Source organism: Galleria mellonella, unplaced genomic scaffold, assembly GCF_026898425.1.
Source record: "Galleria mellonella isolate WM207_F2 unplaced genomic scaffold, CSIRO_AGI_GalMel_v1 utg173, whole genome shotgun sequence".
NCBI lineage: Eukaryota > Metazoa > Arthropoda > Insecta > Lepidoptera > Pyralidae > Galleria > Galleria mellonella.
The window spans coordinates 8988639-9010515 of record NW_026442016.1 but is presented as its reverse complement, the minus strand read 5'-3'; the positions used below and the strand labels follow the sequence as shown (position 1 = coordinate 9010515).

Below are 21877 nucleotides of genomic sequence, written 5' to 3'. Positions count from 1 at the left end.
CTATAGGTACTGGCGGGGTACCAGTGAAGGATGATAAGTAAGGATGAAAAGGCAGGTCAGTTAGCTCATCGTGACGAATTCAACGATAAATTAGTCACGATGGTTACCAGGGGAAATCGCGTAGAGGGCGATCTGACAGGGAATATGGACAGCTATAGGGGCTAACCTCCCCAAAACTAACAATCCCTTTTCCCCGAGCTATTACATTTTTTTTTAATGGATGATAATGGAATGGTAATCCCACCCGCGCTTTTCCCCGAGCTATTACATTAAAATACCCTAACAGGTCAATATCTTCAACGCGGGTCTCCCTGGAAACTATCGCGGATAATATTCGGGGAATTAGTCACGGGCTAACTGTCCAGCTTCATTTTTACCTATTGTACCTTACTATTGTCTCCAATGGAGATCATTAGAATATATTAAATACTGGTACTCCGCTAGAGCGGCAGCAACACCATAGGCGGGGTTAGCATTCCATTTTCATCTATTAATTGTACTGTAACGACATCTTTTATTTATTTCTATAACTATTTGTTATCATTGAAGCATTCCTACTGAGACCATTATTTTAAAGCAAGTTATTCGATGTCTTCCTTAACGAAATTATATTAGTTACTGAAAATGTACATAGATGGCACTGTATGTAATAAATAGAATACAGATGGCGTTATTTGAGGGTTACGGCACAGGGTGTTATAGTAATAAATTCCGTCAAACAGTGCTTTCAGCTTCCATGGAAAATACTAGGAAAAACCACCCCGGACACACTCAGTCGGTTCGGAACACTCTAAGCGTGAACTACCCAATACTCAACTCGAATTTTATTGCAAGGGTTTCTCCCTCTTAATAATTAAATGAATGATAACTTCACATCTTTGAGTGAATGATGAGCTTTTTGAATTAATATTGTGTTTCGCGTTACATTTACTATTACAATACGTTGTGATAAAAACTTTTAAACTATTATTAAAAGGGTTGAAGATCCCTGAAGTCTTTCGCGGGATATAATGATAGGTAAGTTGGATATATTAATTTTATTTTCGATTCTTCGATTTCGCTTTTATTTCTAGCGTATAGAAAGAAAAATAAAGTTATTGTTGCTAAAGTTGCTAATTATTAAAGCCAATGTAATATCAATAAACATCGAATTTACCGGTATGACGGTACTGATTTTATTTAATTATGTAAATAATTGGTACTTTATACGATTGTAACAGTAAGTAAATATGTAACATAAAGGTAAGTAATTAAAGATGGCTTTTATGAATATATTATACATATATGTATATTTAGACAGGTACAAATTACGTCTATACTATAATAAAGTTCTTAGAGTTGTAGGATCTTTATTTTTTTTTAATTATCTACCTGGAAATAAGTAACAAAATTGAAATAATTATACCATAGTTATTTTTGTCGATTTTATGACTATTTTTGTTTTGGTTATATATCACATAATCTCTATATAGATTTAAATGAAATTTTAGAACACATTATTTCAACTTAAAATTGATATGTTCTATTAGAATGTTGCGACAAATTATGTGATACAACTTAAGTTCACTACTTGATGTAATATTTTCTATTATAAAACAGCTTCACCAATTCATTAGCATCCCACTGCTGGACAAAGGTCTCTTCCCATAAGACGAGGAGTCTTATCCGCGATAAGCAAGCTTGCTAGATGGCTCGATGCAAGATTTTATTTCGAGTCTTCCTTCTTTAGCACTGACGTACTTATTGTGCTTTGTTCTTTTAGTCACTTCTTATAATATTCTAGAAATGAAAAGGTGGAAAGGAAAAGTGATCGCACTAACAAACGTCAAATAATTATTTATTTACTCTTTTCCACACAATAAAATATGTATACAGGGCGTATTTGATACCTGATGACATTCTCTATCAGTCGACCTAGCTATATATATAGCTATGCTAGAAATAGACAGTAAAAAGCAGTGCACTGGATTAATGAAAACAATTTATAAATGAAATAAACATTTTAATTGATAATAACATCAATATATTTTAAATTAAATAAACATACGTATATATATATATATATATATATATATATATATATATATATATATATATATATATATTAAAAAATGTATATATTTGTTTTTGAGCATTTATTTTTATCCTTCAGTTGGATGTTCATATTTACGACAGACAAAGATGACGTTAATTCAAAAAAATAGTAAACATGGGTCGAACAACGATAAAAAGATTTAGCTTCCCATACTAATATGGCGCGTCCAGCTGTTATATTAATATGGGAGGCTCAAAATGATTTGGCATTTATTATTATTTCAGCCGTTAACCGTCCACTGCTAGACATAAGCCTTTCCCATAAGGGGAGTTTTGCCAATAGTTGCTACGCTTGGCAGGCGGGTTGGCAATCGCAATTAGGCTTTCAGAGTTGTTTTAAGAGAAACGCTGCTGCCTATCCCTCGTCTCCCTTAGTCGCCTCTTACGACACCCACTGGAAAGGAAGAGGCTGGCCCATTGTAAGCTGGGGCACACACTGCGAATTATATCATGGCATTTTATTTTTACATACAACTAACGACTTCGGATTCACCTTGTATACTATAGGTACTTTTTTGTATAATTAGCAAAAGTTACGCTTGATACAATTAGTTTATTGTATTTCCATGCAAACATAAACAAGCTGTATATAATATATATTGCTGTTGATAAATGTAACTACAATTTTTTTTTTATAAATAATAAACACAAGCTAAAGTAGCTCGAAGAACCGGCAACTGATAGAAAAAAAAAATTATGAGTGGCGGCCCTGTACAGGCAAACGAAGCGTAGGACGATTCTCCCACTAGATAGAATGACGACCTCAAATATATTGCAGGGATTCAGTATACGCTAGTGATTCGGAATCGTTCCTTATAGCAGTCTATGGGGAAGGATTATGTTCAGCAATGAATAATTAACGGTTGCCATAATGACGATGATTTTCACACATGAAAATCGAGAATTAATTTTAATAAAATAAAACATTTATAACATTACTTGCTACTACAATGTAACAAAAATTTAAAGAACATAAGACATTATGTTATTTAATAAACAACATTTAAAAGTTTGCTCCTTCTATTATTATATTCTAGTAAAGTGTCTTCTTTTTCTAAGAACTACTACTAAGCACCACTAATAATGGCAAAAAATGTTTACACTTTTTCCAGCGCCAATGAATGTTGGCAAACGCTAAATAAAATTACGACATCGTACACATCGCGTCCTCTTACATCCCTTCTCGTTATTAGATAGCTCCTTTGTTTCTTTTCTGTTATTCCTTGATAGTATTCGCTGAATCATATTAGTTTTCAACCGACTTGCCAAAGTAGAAGATTCTTAATTCGATGGTATACTTCTTCTGTATCGGTTTCAATTCGTTGAAACCGATAAAAAAGAAGTATACGTTCTCTTATCTCGAATCTGTGTGCAATCAATAGAATTTATTATTTTCTTTATTCCGTACTAATTTCGAATCATTAATTATATAGTAATTAGTTTTATGTTACTTAGAATCGAAGAGTTGGTAATACTCCTACAGTAATATTATACAATCTACAGGGATTACATTGAGAGCATGACTTAAACAGTATCGAATAACTTGGAGTTCTATACAGAGCGCGATAGTACTTCATACCAGATCAAGACGCTGAGGTGAGCAAAACTCTAGAACCTCTCCAATTTCGCTCTGTGTCTGCTATCGCTTATTCCATGGAGAGTGTTCAGAAGAACTTTATTTTCTTATTCTACCTTCCCCTTTCAGATATCGCACCACAACAATGGGTCAACGACTATATCCATAAGCAGTAAACCTCTTACGCTCACGTACAAATATGTTTGCCAACTCTTAAATGAACCGTATCGTAACAATGTGGAACGTCCTTTTTAGTTGATCATATACCATGTCATCTCTGTGTTCCCTCAGGATGACGTGGTCACATATCGTGCTATAATAAAAAAAAAAAATAACAAAGGACATTTACAATTCATAACGCCAAACCATTCTATTTTCCCTCCATCTACGTTCAAGATTTAATCATAAAAACATATATTGCAATGTATATTTAGAAACTATGTATAAATTGAACAATCTGATAATTTTTTTTAATACGGTTATAAAAAAAAAACAGAATAAAGGGGCTTAAGTGTTTGTTTTACAGACAATAGATTGGACCTTTCCTAAGATTTAATATCTAAGCATTAACCTAAAACGTCGCTCACTCGAATAATGCCAATTAAGGCCCAGTTCTGCCTTAAACACAGTGGTACCATTCCCTCCGTACTTGAATTAATTCCGCTCTGCTTTGAATTGATTAGTCGAAAGTTTTCCGTGTCTGTGTAACAACGTAGACGCGAATAGTTGGTAGGGACTTTAACATAGTATATATAATGCTATAACTTCATGTGGGTTAGTCACTCTTTGTCCCTCGCTCAGACTGACCTAACCCTTCAGGACAGGGGGGGGGGGGGGAGAAGGATTGTTAGCAATGGAGTTTGACAACCCCATTTCTAGCAATATGCCCTATTAGGTCGACCTCCACGTGGTTCCCCCTGGAAATCATCGTGAACAATTCTTGTTGAATTCGTCACGATGAGCTAACTGACTTGCTTCATCCTCACCTATCATCCTTCACTGGTACCCTGTCGGTGTATACAGATTGTATAATAAGTAATGAGGTCAAACAGCCCCATTGCTAGCAATATACCCTATCAGATCGACTTCCACGCGGTTCTACCTGGAAATTATTGTAGTTAATTCCTGTGGAATTCGTCACGATGGGCCTACTGACCTGCTTTCATCCACACCTATTATCCCTCACTCGTGACCCGTCAGCATATACCGATACGGCGGTGGACCGGGTTACCATTTCATCGTCACTCATTAAAAGCCATTACTGTGGAACTCACATATAACCGTTGAAAAAAAGGACATCACATTCGGTATATACATACATATTTTTTTTTATACAACTTAGAATGGCAAACAAGCTGACGGCCCACCTGATGGAAAGTATATACATATTTATTTTATAATGTTAGCAACAACTATAAGGAATCTTACTAATATAATAAAATTGTAACTAGAGCATGTCTGTACGTAGGAGATATTTAAGAAAGAAATATATGTATGAGGATCTTAATTAGGAGCCAAAACTATAGTTTTTAGAAACTTTTTCTGTCTGTTTGTATGTTTATTTCTACATTTCTCATATGTAGTGCTGTTTTCATAACTGTATTTCCTGAAAAAAAAAAACTAAAAACTTAAAATAAAATTTAATTAATAATTAATCTAACTTAAAATGTAGTATATATTTTATTTGGATACGCTATCTAGAAGCAATCTATTTATTTGTTTTCCTACTTTGAAATCCACGCGTACGTAAAAGCTAGTCATAAATAAATACAAGTAAAAATATTTCTTATTCAAGTAAACTTAATTACGTATAAGCTTTTTGAGTAGTTGTTTTTATCATTTTTGAAATAGAAATCGTTAGCATCCTTTGAATGCAGTGTTCTTCCAGCACATCTAAATATTTATATAAATAATGCAAATATTATTTGAAAAACATAAAAAAAATTAGTACCTTTCGTTCTAACACGACGCATTCAGCTGTTGAATTAGTATGGAATACTCAACCTTTTTTTTATTATCAACCGACTATAAAAAAGGAGGTTCTCAATTCGGTTTTAATATTCTTTATGTTTTTAGCTCATAACTCCGTCAGTTGTAATGATGTGGAAAATTCTTTCTTATCTGAAAGGATATGCTTAAAGGTTGGTCCCATAGAAATTTTATTAAAATTGTTTTAGTCGTTTAATTTTTAAATCATAATAACTGGTTTTGCCACAATTAAAGTCTTTTTTGTAGAACTTATTTTAATTATTTATTTATATGTTTTTGTATATTCACTTATAATATAGATATTAGGTTATACCAAAATATACTTATCCCTTATTTATTATTATACTCACGGAATTTCTGACATAATATGTACTATAGCATGAGTTGATTTTTAGTTTTACGTACCACTACGTCACTATTTCTATTTCACCTTGTCTAAATAAAAGTATTTTTCATAAATCCCATAAAATCATTTTTTTTTAAAGAAATATAAAATATGTTCTTTGGTAACTTAGTTGCGGAACAAGAATTTTTCTTTGTTAACAAACAGTTGCGAAACTTAGTTGCCAAGTTGTTCGAGCCAAAATTAGATTCGATACTTTATGACAATCATATGTCAATTCTATTTGAACTTCTCTTGTAAGCTATTGCTAAAAAGGTTATTGCACTCGAATAATGTTACAAAGATGTTAATTCTTCGACTATATTTTTTGCAAACCAGTTTTATTATTGTTTACCGTGTGATTCCGGCGTAGAATAGGCTATCCCTTCCTTTTACGTGGGTATTGTAAGAGGCGACTAAATGCATTTAATACTCGAGGGATGGATAGCAGCATCCCTCTTTTTTTTTTTTACAACACAGGGGAGCAAACGAGCATGCGGCTCACCTGATGGTAAGTGACTACCGCCGCCCATGATCACCCACAACACCAGCGGCATTGCAGGTGTGCTGCCGGCCCTTTTAAAACATTACCAAAGCCTAACTGTGATTGTCGAGAGGGAAAGGTATTGTCAGTAATGGAGACTAATAATCCCATTGCTAGCAATATACCTAACCAGGTCTACCTCTACGCGGTTATCCCTGGAAACTATCATGGATAATTCGTGATGAATTCATCATGATGGGCTAACTGACCTGTTTTCATTCTCATAGAACACCCATCACTGGTCCCCAGCCAGAGTATACCCTTAGCGCAGGCGTTCTTATCCATAAAATTTCATTTTCTTAATTTTCAGCATTTTCATCCATAAAAAAAACTGCGGTTGTCGACTCGTCTCTCTCTCCCTCTCTCTTATCAGGATTTTAATGGGCCTAACTAAAGAGGAGATATAGATAAGAAAGCATACAGTATTATGAGTAATTCTCAAAATTTTCGAAAGACAGTGTTAGGATAACGAGTGGTGTTTTCATTACATGAGATTTTTTATCTATGGTAATAAAGTAAAGAAAACTTTTCATTTTATTGTACAAACTCGAAATCTCCAAATGTCGTGGTAATTGTTTAAACGAAAATGGAGTCCAGGGGAAATAAATAAACAGATGTCTTTCCTCAAAAATTTTATATTTTCATTGAAAAATAATGCGCATACATTTTGAAAGTGGAATACTTTATGCTAACTAGACACCAACGTATTATTCGAACATTTTGCGAAGCTAAAATATTCTGAAGTGGAGTTGTATGTATTTTCAAAATTCAGTACACGACAACAACAGTAAAATAAACGTTCGAAACCTATCACATATTGAAGATATTTCAAGAGGTGTTGATTCTGAAGCAGCTTTCTCTATTTCTAAAACTAAAATTTCAGTGATAGGTATTGCAGCGAAACCTGTATTCGAAGTATCAGTATAAAATAAATTTATAATAGAATTGATTTAAAACTACTTTTAATTTATATATTAATAATTCGTAACATGAATAAACCTAAAATTTTTGTTTAAATAAATCCTTATTTCCTAATAATTTACACGTGAAACTGATTTTATTAACTTAATTGTTTGGCTATTACCACTGGATGCTTTAATGACCAAAGCAATTGTCATGAAAATTATTTGAGATGGATAAGAATTTTGTTCCAGTAATTTAATATATTTTAGTCACGTGGACAGTCATTGAATCATTGTCATTAAACGTTATCAAATTTAGTTTTAAGGATAGGTTTTGGTAATCCATCTCAATATTTATAAATAAGATACCTATAAGAAGTCACTGGAACTGGCGTGTAAATTAAGTAAAACGTACGTAAACACTGTTAGAGTCTAAACCTTATGTATTAGATTGTAAGTATGTTTTAAATATATTTGACTATAATTTAAAATGACATAACAAAATGACTGTTGGATTACGGGATTAAACCTCAAAGATTAAATATCAAATTAATCAAAATTAGTTTACAGTAAAAATGCCAAAGATATCGCATACAAAACAAAAAAAAAAGTTTGCCTCTTCAACTCGTTAGAAACACGATTTTTTCTACATTAATTCCTGTCTCATATCGATTCTTTGATATTTCATATCTCCATCGAATAGATACTTATGGAAATATTCCGCTAGTGTAAATATCTTGTTACCAATCCTTTGATAGTTTATACGATTTCAATATTATACAATCGAGCCTATACAAACACTCTTGAGGAATGAATAGTCTATTTACTTTTGTACTTTCTTTCGATCAACTATGGGGTTTTATGGTATCTGCCCTCGGCGTAACTTTTGTTTGTTTGTTTGCCTTTTTTATACAACAGGAAATGACAACCAATGCTGACGGTGACTCGCCTATCGCCAAATAGGAAATGTTGATCTGATCAATACTACGGGCGTAAAGCTGTTCCACATACTGAGCCTTTAGTCCAAAGGTGTAATTTATCGTCTACGGACTACTACTGGATAATTCTTAACTATTTTTTAATGGCTGATGACTGAGTTGTATACCATTAGTGAGCGAAAATAGGTAAGAATTAACCCGCCTGTCAAGTGTGGCAACTACTGGTAAAACTCCTCTTATGGGGAAGGCTTATGTCCAGCTGTGGACAGCGGGACATAAGTCTTCCCTGCGGCTAAAATAATAAGGTAATGTCGCAATAGTATTTGGCTTCGGTTATTTGTTCCTTTACCTCAAGGTATTTGTTCTGATTTGACTACATATTTTTTTTTTATTCATTTAGTATATCAATAGAAATACATGCTACAAACGTAAAACAGCAAAATAAAAACCCGTATGGGGTTTATCCGTTATTGTTTGAATACATTTTCACGCACAGCCGCTTATTTGGTAAATAGTGGGAATATAGTATAGTTTTTTTTTACATTTTTGTGGATTATTATACATATACTCATATGTTCAATTCATTTAATATTTGTTGCAACAAATATTCTCAGGAAAATTTCACATATGTATTACTAAATTCAGGCGAAACATATTTAGACAAATAAATTAATAATCTCAGGTTATCTGGTAGAATCTGTTTGTCAACTTGCTCTGTCTATTGTATTCTTCGTCTACAATTAATATCTTTATTTTGTCGAACATATTATTTACATTGCAATATTATTTATTTATTATAATTAGTCATTATTCCTACGCTTTTTTTAAATTTTTCATCTATAAAATTGCTAAAAAACATAATATTATCCTTATAGCTGTTATTAAAAAATCAAAATTAGACCCATTTTATAACAGGTAATTTCATACGACACCAGGGTCTCCGAAATCGGTGTGCATAAGACGAGTTATGAAAGTTCAGAAAACGAAAAATGTATATAAGGATAGAGGTTTTTAGCACTCAATTCTGTCTACTCTGCAAGTACCTTGACGTGAAGATACATAAATATACGTATTCAAATCGTCACTCGAGAATTTGCGTAAATAACATCGTGAAACGTTAGTAATTTCTCATATAGGAAGTGCCACAACATTTCGTCGCCTCGGTTGTTTGCTCCTTTGCCTTGTGTTTGTTCTAATTTTAATTTACACTTTGTTTATGAATTTGTAATATTGTTAGATTTTCATGTCATGAAGTTTCTCAGAAAATGTAACGATAATAAGACGGTTTATTATTGTTTGACTGCAACAATGTTGATTGAGATACGGGTATTTAAGTATCTCATGGGTATTTCATGGGATAGATTTATGGGATAGAGAAACTATATGTAGGTTCTTTTTACACCGGCTAATGAACACATTCCGGTCGCTCGGACGAAGCCAGTTGTGTCATAATTCAGACTAATTGAAATCTTTAGCGATACCGTCTACTAGTGAAACTTTCGTATTTTCTTAAAGAATCATGAGTTGAAATATGACAAAAAATTCTGAACTGTCGCCATGTCTATAGTAGTCAAATAAATATTATTCACTCGCGGCTTTCTCGGTGTGGCCAGGACATGTTTACTGGCCAAGTTGGCCATGTTTACCTATGTCATTCTTCTTCCCATATAGTACACGTATACCAATATTTCACAGGGATTTGTTAAGCTAAGTGACATTAAGTGGCAACAAACAAAAAACACTCACATGTATAATATTAGTAAAGAACAGAAAGAATGTTTGTTAAACAGGATATTTTTATCTTACTATATGAATATTAAAACAAAATTATAATGTACGTGGTTTACTGAACAGTGGCTTTACATGCACTCTAAATAATTATCAAATATGAATTTGAAAATTCACATTGAGATCATTCAGATCAGAATGAGGTCTCCAGAATACAGTCAAGTACTATCTGACTAAACTATCATCTTTATTTGCCCTAATTCATAGAAGGAAAACCACGGGACACAGCTAGTTGTGAATGTATGTGTAAAAGCATTATTTTTTAATCACCCCAAATAAGTAACAAACAACTCGTATGAAATTATAATGATATATTGAAACAATTAAACAATATACTTTTAATATGTGTGTAGTGTGTAGTGTAGTGTATAGACATCTATACACTACACTAACATATATGAATAGGAAGGAAAGGGATTGTTAGCAATGGAGTTTGACAGCCCCATTGCTAGCAATATGCGCTATTAGGTCGACCTCCACGTGGTTCCCCCTAAAAACCATCGTGAACAATTCTTGTTGACTTCGTCACGATGGGCTAACTGACCTACTTCATCCTCACCTATCATCCTTCACTGGTGCCACGTCAGTGTATACCGATAGCGCGGGTGGGGCTACCATTCCATTATCATCTGTTAAAAAAAACATATATGAATATATAAACATAGTCACACTCAGATGTTATAGCTTTCCCAGCGATGATAGAGCACGTTCTTAAAAATATATACTAGTGAGCAGAAACGTAAAGGTGTCATGAATGATAAATTTTATTGAAGTTCACGATAGTATTACAAAATAAATGGAATTTCACTCCGCATACGCAATAAAATCATGTGCACTATTTTACTTATCGGAAAGCTCCTATTTGTGGAAGAAAGTGTTTTGTTATAGACACGCGGTCAGGTACTACTTTACTGTTTTTTTTTAGTTTAAAGATAACCAATTGGTAGGTAAGGAAGGAGTGGTCTATTCTATGCCGGGACAATACGGTCAATATAAATGTATAATGGGACACGCACTGCAAGCTATAGCCCGAAGTGTGAAGCGAGACGTTGCGACGTAAAGTACTGTATTTATCCTGAAGAAGACGGATTAAAATAATCGACGAAACCGATAAACATAGTAAGTTCATAAAATATTAAAAAATAAACATAAGTTTAAAAAATAACAAGTCCATAAATATTTATGTACACGTTTATGAGACATATACGTACGTATAATACATGTTTAATCACGGTCTCACTAGATGCAACACTCTGTAGGAGGCGTGATCTTGTTACACGAATATAGCCTCTTAAGTATGGCATTCCTAAGTGTCTACTATAAATTATAGCAGAATTTTAATAAATCTCCCAGGGCCATTCTGCTGGACGTGATTTTAGGAAAGGAAATAAAAAATTCTCGACTTACTCATAAATGTAGTTTAGGTAATGGTAAAAGCCGTGTAGGTCCCGGTATAGAATAAACCACCTCTTCCTTTCCCGTGAGTGTCGTAAGAGGCAACTAAGGGAGTTTATAGTAGAAGGTTGGGCAGCAGCGTCTGTCTTTAAATACCACTAAAATACAAACTGCAGTTGCCAAGCGTGGCAATTACTGGCAAAACCCACCTTATGGGGGAGGCTACGTTCAATAGTGAATAGTTAACTGTTGATACAACAACATTAACATATAATAGAGAAAGATTAAACGGCCCCATATGTTAAAGTGATTCTTGTAAGTAGAGAGACCTGTGCTTCTTGAGCATACACGTTATTTCTTGGTCTTTTATTAATTTGATTTTAAAATATAAAAAAAATCGATCGGAATTGAATGAAAGAATCTCCATATAAAAAAGTGAATGAGTGGGAGGAAGGTCTTATTTTCTAGTATCTCACAAAACTTTTAGATTTTCCGATTGTCTTTACACTGAACTCATATTGCTCTTATCCTGTTTAAAAAATACATACCAGTAGAAAAGTTCGATAGTGAAACCACTATTTTCCATCCGAACTAGTTATCTTGTTACTAACTGTACAAATGCTAACGGAAGCATACACCTCTGTACACGATGGCATAAAGCCAACTCCAGGGTAATGTTCATATCCAGGATATTGGACGCATTCAGCACGTAGTCTTACAATTCGAGCTGATTTCATCCATTTTAGGCACGTTCTCGAGGCACACGGTGAATAGTTTGTAAACATTATGGACAGCAAATGCTTTTGAATTACGGAAAACTTAGTTATAAAGGATATACGATTGCAACTGTAGTAGTTGCTAGATTTTCTAAAAGAAAAAGTTACACTCGTAAAATAAATTTTATTTACTTTTTCTTTTGATTGCCTGAATTCGTTAGAATTCTGACAATAGGAAACTTTTTCCATAGATATCCTTTTGTTAGGTCCATTACTTTGACAGTGGTTTATTGTAGTCAGATTTGAAATTTTACAACCGAGTTGCAAATATTGTTCTACACTCAACTAAATGTCATGAATGCATATGGCATCTGTATTGTTTTCAAGGAACTTTTAACAACAAGTTTCTACTACATGTCTATTAGCCTGATAATGCCAACATAAACACGGTAGTTATATCAAGTAGGAAATCTTTGTATCTCATATGTATCATCAGAGATCAATTTGACTTTATTTTCAGGATTACTCGCAGTGTATCAACCATTGCGAAATTTTCTTAGGCCGGTGTGATTTAGCAACGGATATACTTAGAGGTCTTTTAAATAATGACATAAGAGCTTAGTCAATTGATCCCTGACGTATATACGTAAAGAAACTCGAGGATTACTAAAAAGACATCATGATTATTAATTTTTAAATAAATATTGTATTAATAAAGATTTAAGGTACATATTACAGAAAATTCAACCACAAACAAAAGATTATTCACTCATTAAATTTTTTTGTTGAACAATTTTGAATATGTCGTAGTCAAAAATAGTTATTGTTGAAAAATAACTCTTCACCTCGTCCCTATTTGACTTTTTAGGTGTATTAATGATACCAATATTAAGAGATTTAATAAATTGAAGATTACACAAAAAAAAAACCCTTTTTTTAAACTTATATTTTAATATTAAGTTTCTTCCTTAACGTACAATAAGATTAGGTTTAGGGCAACAAGAAATAATTATACCATGTATTTTACTGTCTCTCAGTCTTGAGACTACAAGATTACGTTATCTGTTTGGTTTATGAATCCCTTTTTGTCCGTAATAATTAATTACAAAAGAGGGTCAGCTTAATAATGGAACAAAATATCAGTCGTGAAAAAAATGATGTCGAAAAAACAAACTTTATTTTCTAGAAATTACTGCCTGTTTTTTTTTTATCTATTTATGAGCATAACAAGAGAATATGCCAATTTTCCCTGTTATTATAGAAATTTTGTAGTAGATTATTATTTACTAGCTGTAGTGTTTTTGTAGCTCATATGCATAAGTATATAAAGCATCCTATGTGCTAAGTTAGGATATAACTTACGAGTACTAGTATACCAAATTTCCTTTAAATCCTTTCAGCGGTTTAAGCAAGACTGAGTATTCATTATACAAACATCCAAACATCTTTACAAAGTTTCACATTCATAATATAAGTAGAATTCCTTCATATTTGACATGCAAATAGGCAGATTTATTCTCGTGGATATTCATTAAATACCGATAAATTTATTATTAATTTCCTTAAATAGACGACATCCTCGTAAAATTGTGTAGTAATCAGCTTACGCCTGCAACCGTGGTCTCGCGTTAATTTAATACGACCCGGTCTTCTTCCCTGACGCCTCAGCTATTTCGTATAGAAATATTTATTAGCTGTTTAAGAGCTATTGTATGAAATCGGGGTCGTAATTAGGTGAAATTGAATTGGCAATCATTGAACGTCGAGTTGCGTTTTATTGATAATTTGATTATCGGCACTGCTTGTCAACTCTTAAGGGATGTCATGTAGTAAATATTAATGTTTACGATGTTATATACAGGTTATGGTTTTCATCATGTAAGTTTGTAGTTTTAAGATTATAATCAGTATCAGTATACTTTTAAAAAAGCGTTCTATCAATAAAACTGAATGATTTTCCCAAAAGAAGATAAATGAAAATTTTGAGCATCGATATGTTAACAAGGCTAATCCGGCTGATGCCAGATTTTCTATTATTCAATAATTATATTTGATTCACGAATTTTCTATCGTAATAGATTTTTTAAAATAGATATTTTGAGTTTTACGTATCACTAATGAAAGAGTTCGAGTTCACTCTCACTTAGATCATTGAAAAAATATAATTAATTTTCTCGTACGGCAAAGATCCACAAATTGTTATAATAGATGTTTAATTTTCATATTTTATTAAAATTTTGCTTAATGATATACTAATATAAATATATATGTATTATATGTATAAATTTTAATCTAAGCATAACATATATCAGCTTTTTTAGCTGTAGATATAATTTCGTAGCAAAAAGGAGATAATTCAGGATTCCCTGTTGCCGAATAAAATAATGAATTCGGGACGGTGTGTATCATCGGAAGAGCGGGGTGCGAATAAACCCCACTAACTAATGACTCACTGTGGGACTTGACCGCACGATATTTATTATTCCGGAAGGGCCACTGACCCCGGTCATTGCAATCATCTATGTGATCACTCAAGCTTAAAATTTACTTATATACATTATTTAATTTCTTGTTCCTTGTCGATGTGTAAATTTTAAAGTACATAGCAACAATTCTGTTTGCGAAGATTCTGTGCTGCTTTGGTTATAATTGGGCATTACAAGATCATCAGAGAAAAACGGATTTTCGTTGTTGGGTCTTCTAGCTATATGATCAGCAATAAGCAAACTTCGGCCCAATTTAGCTTATCTCCGTCACTTTAGTTCTATTTTAGTTTTTTTTTTTTTATGATAACGTGAATGGCTAACGTGCTGATAGTCTACCTGATAAAAAGTAGTAACTGGCACCTATAGACATGAACAGTACCATGAATATTGCAAAATACAGTATGATTTGAATGAGACAGTAAAACTCTAAGCATTACTGTTCATCTCTAATAAGTCTTTTATTTCATCAGTTTTTTGCCAGTGTTGACTTATGGAATTAAAACATGGTCCTGCACTAATAGCCATATGAGACGATAAAAATGTAAATTTGATACCCTTTTCTGCACTTAGTCCCATCATTTGGGTCAATATACGTATAAAGCCGTAATTAACTTAACCAGTCAAGTTTCGCCCAGAAGTACAGAACTCCTTCTGAAAGTACAGAAGTTCTTCTTCCTGGCATCTTCATAAGTATATAAGGCGATGGATAGAATCTGAATGTAATATATATATATATATATATATATATATATATATATATATATATATATATATATATATATATATATAATATATCAATTATTTACTCAATGTGATCTTTTCTTATAGTTGTTTATATTAATAATAAGTTTACTACTCTAATGTTTTGGAGGAAACATAAAGAACGTCAGTTGCCATGTGCCATCATTTCCTTAAATGTGTTGCGTAACTGAGTATGATTCATTGACTGACCTCTTGCTCAAAGACCAATCTCACAAGCTGCCCAAAATATACTCGCTGACAGCTTCAGACGCTGTATTATTGAAGTTAGAAATAATTTTCTAAACTTCTGAATTCAATATCCCGGTAGCATCTATCAGTAATCGGATAGGCAAGACAATATTCACCCAGCTATTTTCATGGCCTGATAAAGAATGATTGACGAGATTTCCTGTCTCAAAGCCGACGTCAAAAATGCTATACCTATCTATATTGTGAAATAGAGCCGAGGGACGGAGCGGCAACAATAACGAATGCCCCATTCTAAAACGCAGATAAACCGACCTCGATGCCAGGCAAAGTTTGCTGGCATTTCTGTGTATTATTTTTTCCCACCGGGAGCGCAAAGGTTTTATTTTTAACGCTAACAAGTGAAGGTAGCATTTGCATTTGTCTTTCATTTAACTTTATTGAGTCAAGACAATATTGAACTTAACTTTCTTTAAGACTTACTTCAAAAGAATTATGACGGAAATGTCTTAGTAACTGTTGAGCCAAAAACTTTATTTTTAAAATCTCGATAATTGGATTTTTAAGTATACCCATAATACCCCTCCCCCATGCGTTCCCATTCCTGAGCACTAAGGTGTTATGCTTTTGTACCCTGTAAACTAACTGCCATATTCCACCTTTCAAACCGAAATACAGCTATGCAAACACAATTGTTTCTCCAAATATGGTTGTATAATCAGCAAAAATGGTTGTATAAGCAGCAAAAGCAAACCTAGCTTTCTTTATTTTATAATTATTAAAAAAAAAAACATAAACGAGTTTAAACTCAGTTATTGCTCAGAACAAAAGTTATGAATAATTTCAAACAAATATATGATAAATTATCATTTCATCATTTCAGCCATTTATTGTCCACTACTAAATATGAATGTGACCCTTCCCATAAAGGGAGTTTTGCCAATAGTTGCCACACTTGATAGGCGGGTTGGCACCCGTAATTAGGTTTTAGAGAGGTTTAAAAAGGGACACTGCTACTCGTCCTTCTACTATTAAGTTCCCTTAATCGCCTCTAACGACATCCACAGGAAAGGAAGGGATGGCCTTCTCTACGCCGGGACGACATGACCAGTTTACCACAAGGATCTTTTTGATAGAGTAAGTAAAATCAATGGTACCGCTTTCATGCTTTGTCATTTTTATTATTTGTACACCCAACAGTGGTAAAGCTATGGACTCTATATAATTTTGTTTATAATATCAAATATCTTTTTATAATAATGGAACAAAATCTTAAAAATGCAATCGGTTATATTTATTGAAATCACCAAGAAAATAGATCTCAGTTTTATTGTTCTTAGATAGTTTGATATTAATGCACAAAAAAATCTATAAGTAAATATACAAAAGCACATAAATAAATAAGTAATATGTCTAAGGTACAGTTTTTAAAAATTTTAGTATGTTTCAAAGAAACTCGAAAATCTTCACTTGAACAAACTTTTAAAGTGAATAAAAGCTATACTCGTAGTTGAAGGTAAAATTTAGTCACCGTCACTAACTCGTTTTTAACTGTAAAATCTATATTATCAATAACAACTATTGAATTGAATAAAAATTTTAACTCAAATGTTTATGCAGAGAACAAGACTTCTTTATATAATGCTTTACATATATACACTTATACATATACTTTTTAATTATATAATGGATAAAGCCGAAATCCAGTGATAATTATATTATTTGATTTTAGAACTTTTTTCATATAACAATAGAAAAATATTACACATTTATGACAGTAAAAAAACAATCTTTATTTATGACACAATGAAATGACAAATAAGGTCACAGCCTAAGCTCACAGCCTACATGATGGAAAGTGGCAACCGTCGCCTATAGAATAGAACAGTGCTATGTTCTACAGATTACCTGTAGTATCCCCATATACTTTGCCATTTCTGAGGACTGAGGAGTTATGCCTCTTTACCCATTCACTGCCATATCTCATACTTTTACGACCAGTCTGGCAAGCTGCGTTCATAAATTCCTACTTGCAATGTGACGTGTCACGCGATTCTCTCCCAATTTACATATTACTAACATTTTATAATCATTTCAAAACAAGGAAAACTTTTGATTGATTCTTAAAATAGGATTTAATTACAGCCGGCGCGGAAGTTTATGAAGCAACCTATTAATTTCAACTGAATAAACATTCCCACCGAGGTCCTGTTAAGTTCACACCTATATTCCTCGTGGAACAGTTTAATATCGCGGTTTATTGAGCTGTATTCTAGTGCAATAAGGTCGAGTTTAGATGTATAGTTTTATGGGCTCATTCAACGTGGAGTGAGAATGTATTGCCGAGGGCACAGCCTGTAACGAGGGTTGCGCGCCTATCACGGCAAAAATTATGTCAGTTACCTGAGATAACACGGTTTTCGCGAAACGGGTGACTTATGACATATACCGATAAGCAATTTATTTATAGTAATAAATAAGAACATAATGTGTTGTTGTAAAATAAGCGGATGGATGTGTTGTGGATTGTCCGATTTGGATTTCTGCGATGAATATCAGCTAGAAGCGCTCAATAACATGATATTTTGATATGTTTCTCTTGTATATCTATTAGCTAACTACAAACATTGTTTTGCCGTCATATGCCACTAATTAAGATAAAAATTACTCTGTCTCCCAAGTTTATACAAATATTTCGTTTAAATCAGTTGAACGGTTTCGGAAATTAATGTCAACGAACGTCGTGACACGGGATTTTTATATACTAAAGGTCATCATCATATCAGCCTTTAACTGTCCACTTCTGAACATAAGCCTTCCCCTTAGGGGGTTTTGCCAGTAGTCGTCACACTTGTCAGCCAAATCGGCAACCGCAGTTAAAGTTTAGAGATGTTTTAAGAGGGACGCTGCTGCCCATTCCTCATTCTCCCTTAGTCGCCTTTTACGACACCCACAGAAAAAAAAGGGAGGCCTGTTCTATGCCGGGATCACACAATCATTACTAAGATAGAAAATGAAAATTCATCTGTTTAACAAGTTACTCGTATTAGCAATTAGCATCCAATGCGAAGTTTCTTTGCATGACAGAATCTGAATGGATCCACAAAAAATAAGCAAGCTGAAATGGCATTGTGACAAAACTCGAAGAACCGACAACCGATGCGAAGGTTCTTGAGTGTCCCCCCCCCCCCTTCCGTAGATGGAGTGACGACCTCAAATTCAGTGCAGGAGATCAGAGGATGTAGGTGGCTCAGGACTGTTCCTTTGACAGTCTGTAGAAGAGGTTTATGTTCAGCAGTGGACAGATTGTAGTAGTACTAGTATTGATATACTGTGCTTCATCTTCGTAATCGTGCTGTAATATTTATATCCTCTTGGAAGAAAGTGATGGTACACTGTGTAAGTACTTATACTTTTTTTTAATGAAATAAATATTACTCATTTATTTACCCCTACAACTACAGTTTTTCTAATTTTAGCTTTAACAATAGAACAAAGCAAGGTGTCGATCCTTCTAGAAGACAATATAACAATTTTATCCTGTACCAGCTTTGCTTCCGCTACTTCGTATGCGCGAATTTCCGAAGTAGGAAAACCAATGAAATAGACTATTTATAGGCGTAACAAAATAAAACATACAAATACAGCTTTTTTAACTCTTTAGAAGCATAACACTGAAAACAACATTTGATGCAGTAGTATTTGCGTGAACCTAGACAGAAACAAACATATAGAGTCAGACAAAGTTTCTAAAAATTATTGTTCCGACTTTTATTAAACACCTTTACATATTTTTTTAATATCTTCCATGTACAGACATCGTTCAGTTACATTTTTATTATATTATATTTTTTTAATTATATTAGTAAAAAATTGGTTCAGATATCGTTAAGCAAGTGGAAGCAATGCTTATCTGAATTTAAATTGATCCAATTTCATATAACATTAATGTTTACATAAACGTTTGACATCAAGAACACCGCACAATCTTGAGTTTGCGAATTATAAAAAAGACTCTGTTCATTATATTTTTACAACATCTCTGTTGTTTCGCACTCACCCCTCCTATGTTACTTCCTTTTTTCTTTTTTCCACTTTCGCATTAAGCCTTTGATAATTAAGATTTAGCTGCCTGCAATGGAGAAATATGGGCAACATAAAAAAATATTAAGGTTACACTGAAGTAGTGATATTAATTTCTTTAAAGACTGTTGTTTGAGCAACTGGTTTATGTTAATCTAGTAGAAGTAACAGTTTTGAAATTTTAATTCATTTATGATGCTTTGGGTTTTATTCGAATACATACATTCTGTATATAAAGATTTTATACTTTTGTGAGCATTTCAAGTTCAAATTCAAAGTTTCAACTATAGTGTTTCAGGGGGAAAAGGATTGTTAGTAATGGGGTCTAACTGACCCATTGCCAGCAATACACCCGATCAGGTTGACCTCCACGCCCTTCCCTCTGGAAACCATCGTGGTTAATTCTAGTGGAATTCGTCACGATGGGCTAACTGTTCTGCTTTCATCGTCACCTATTATCTCTCACTGGTACCCCGCCAGCGTATACCGATAGCGCAGGCGAGGTTACCAATCCATTATCACCTTTTAAAAAAAAACTATAGTATTTGTTTCATCATAAAAGATGCCTTTGATCGTAACTGCTGATTTGGTGGAACTAAATATAAGCTAAAAGCTATATTCGGGATAGTTATGGTATTGAACTATGTAATCAGTATTTTTTAAATAAAAATATGCACAGAAATAGATTCTTCTGTTTAGGAGCTGTAATGATACAGATTATCAAAATAATATATTGAAAATACGAGTAGTACATACAAAACGTATGAATTGACTGAACTCGCAGAGTTAAAATCGACTTTAAGAAGTACGAGTAGATTTCAATGGCATTTCTATTATTTATATTCTCAGGCATATTTTCAGCATTATTTCGCAAAATGTAATTTACAAAGAAAATTCTTTTAACTTTAGCCTGTTCATAAAATGAGTTTGGAAGGCATCCGTCACATGAAATTAGGTGTTTTGTCACTCCAAGAAAATTGCGTTTTTGAAGATTTTATATATCTTTCGTGCCACTTAATATGATGAAATTTGAAATCTTCACAAAACTAACAAGACTCCATGTGTAGTTATTTATATGTTGTAAAATATACTTGCTACTACAATCATCGATAAGATTTTTAGCATAATCAATCAGCTAATACTACTCTAACACCTGTTTGTAACATAATTACTATATTAAAACAGCTCAGACCCTTATCGGTCCACAATTATAAAACAGCGTATGTTCAGTATAAAAATATTTAAGATATTTATGATAAGTATTGGTCACACATGCAGTGTAAACTAACCCCAAGTAAAGCTCATATAGTGCGAGGCAGTGGCTGTGCTTCGTCGAGATTAGATAAATACTGATCAATGTTCCGCTTCCGACATCCTGCGCGACTTAGCGAGCTCGTCGGTAGACATTATGGACTCGAAATCTTCAATATCTGCTTAAAGTAGTGAGCGCTCTTTAGATGCTTTTAAAAACACTTTAAAGCAGCTCAAGCGATGAAGTTTCAAATAAAGGTGACTTTACAGACTTTGTTGTTTAATTTAATTAGTTATAGAGTTTTGAGATCGACTTAAATGAGAACGTAAAAATAATCTAGTATAAAACATAGTGACACAATCTAAAGCATTATGGATATCTCTAACCAAATTAATGCAACCAGTATTTTCTTGTAATCATTTAGTTCATGTCATAAGGTTTAATCAACAGCTTATACTGTGGCAGTAATACTTACCTCTTCTTCTTAATCGTACCACTAAAGTATAAAATGTGTGGACATCTCGTTCCAGGCAGTATGTATGATATTTTATTTTCTAAAGTATATAAAGCTCGGATTAATACACTACAGGATAGGCATCTCCTCCTAAAAGAAGAATATTGATGACCTACATACATTACTGTAGTAACTAGGTGGGTATTATAAAGATTTTTTCTTCTTTTGCACTAGAGTATTGTGCTTTATTCTATATTTATGATAACATCCTGGGGATAAACAGATGTAATGATACATTCTATTCTTTCTACGTCACTACACAGAGCTGCA

At 33.1% G+C, this 21877-nt stretch overlaps 1 protein-coding gene across 1 annotated transcript in view; it reads left to right on the top strand.

The window, feature by feature from the left end:
* Nucleotides 1–784: 784 nt before the first annotated feature.
* The window catches only part of LOC113515597 (uncharacterized), a 198233-nt gene continuing 177140 nt past the window's right edge, over nucleotides 785–21877 (top strand). The window contains exon 1 of the mRNA XM_031912454.2: nucleotides 785–1017. The gene's annotated coding sequence lies outside the window, so the exon portion shown is untranslated. The remainder of the gene's footprint in view (nucleotides 1018–21877) is intronic.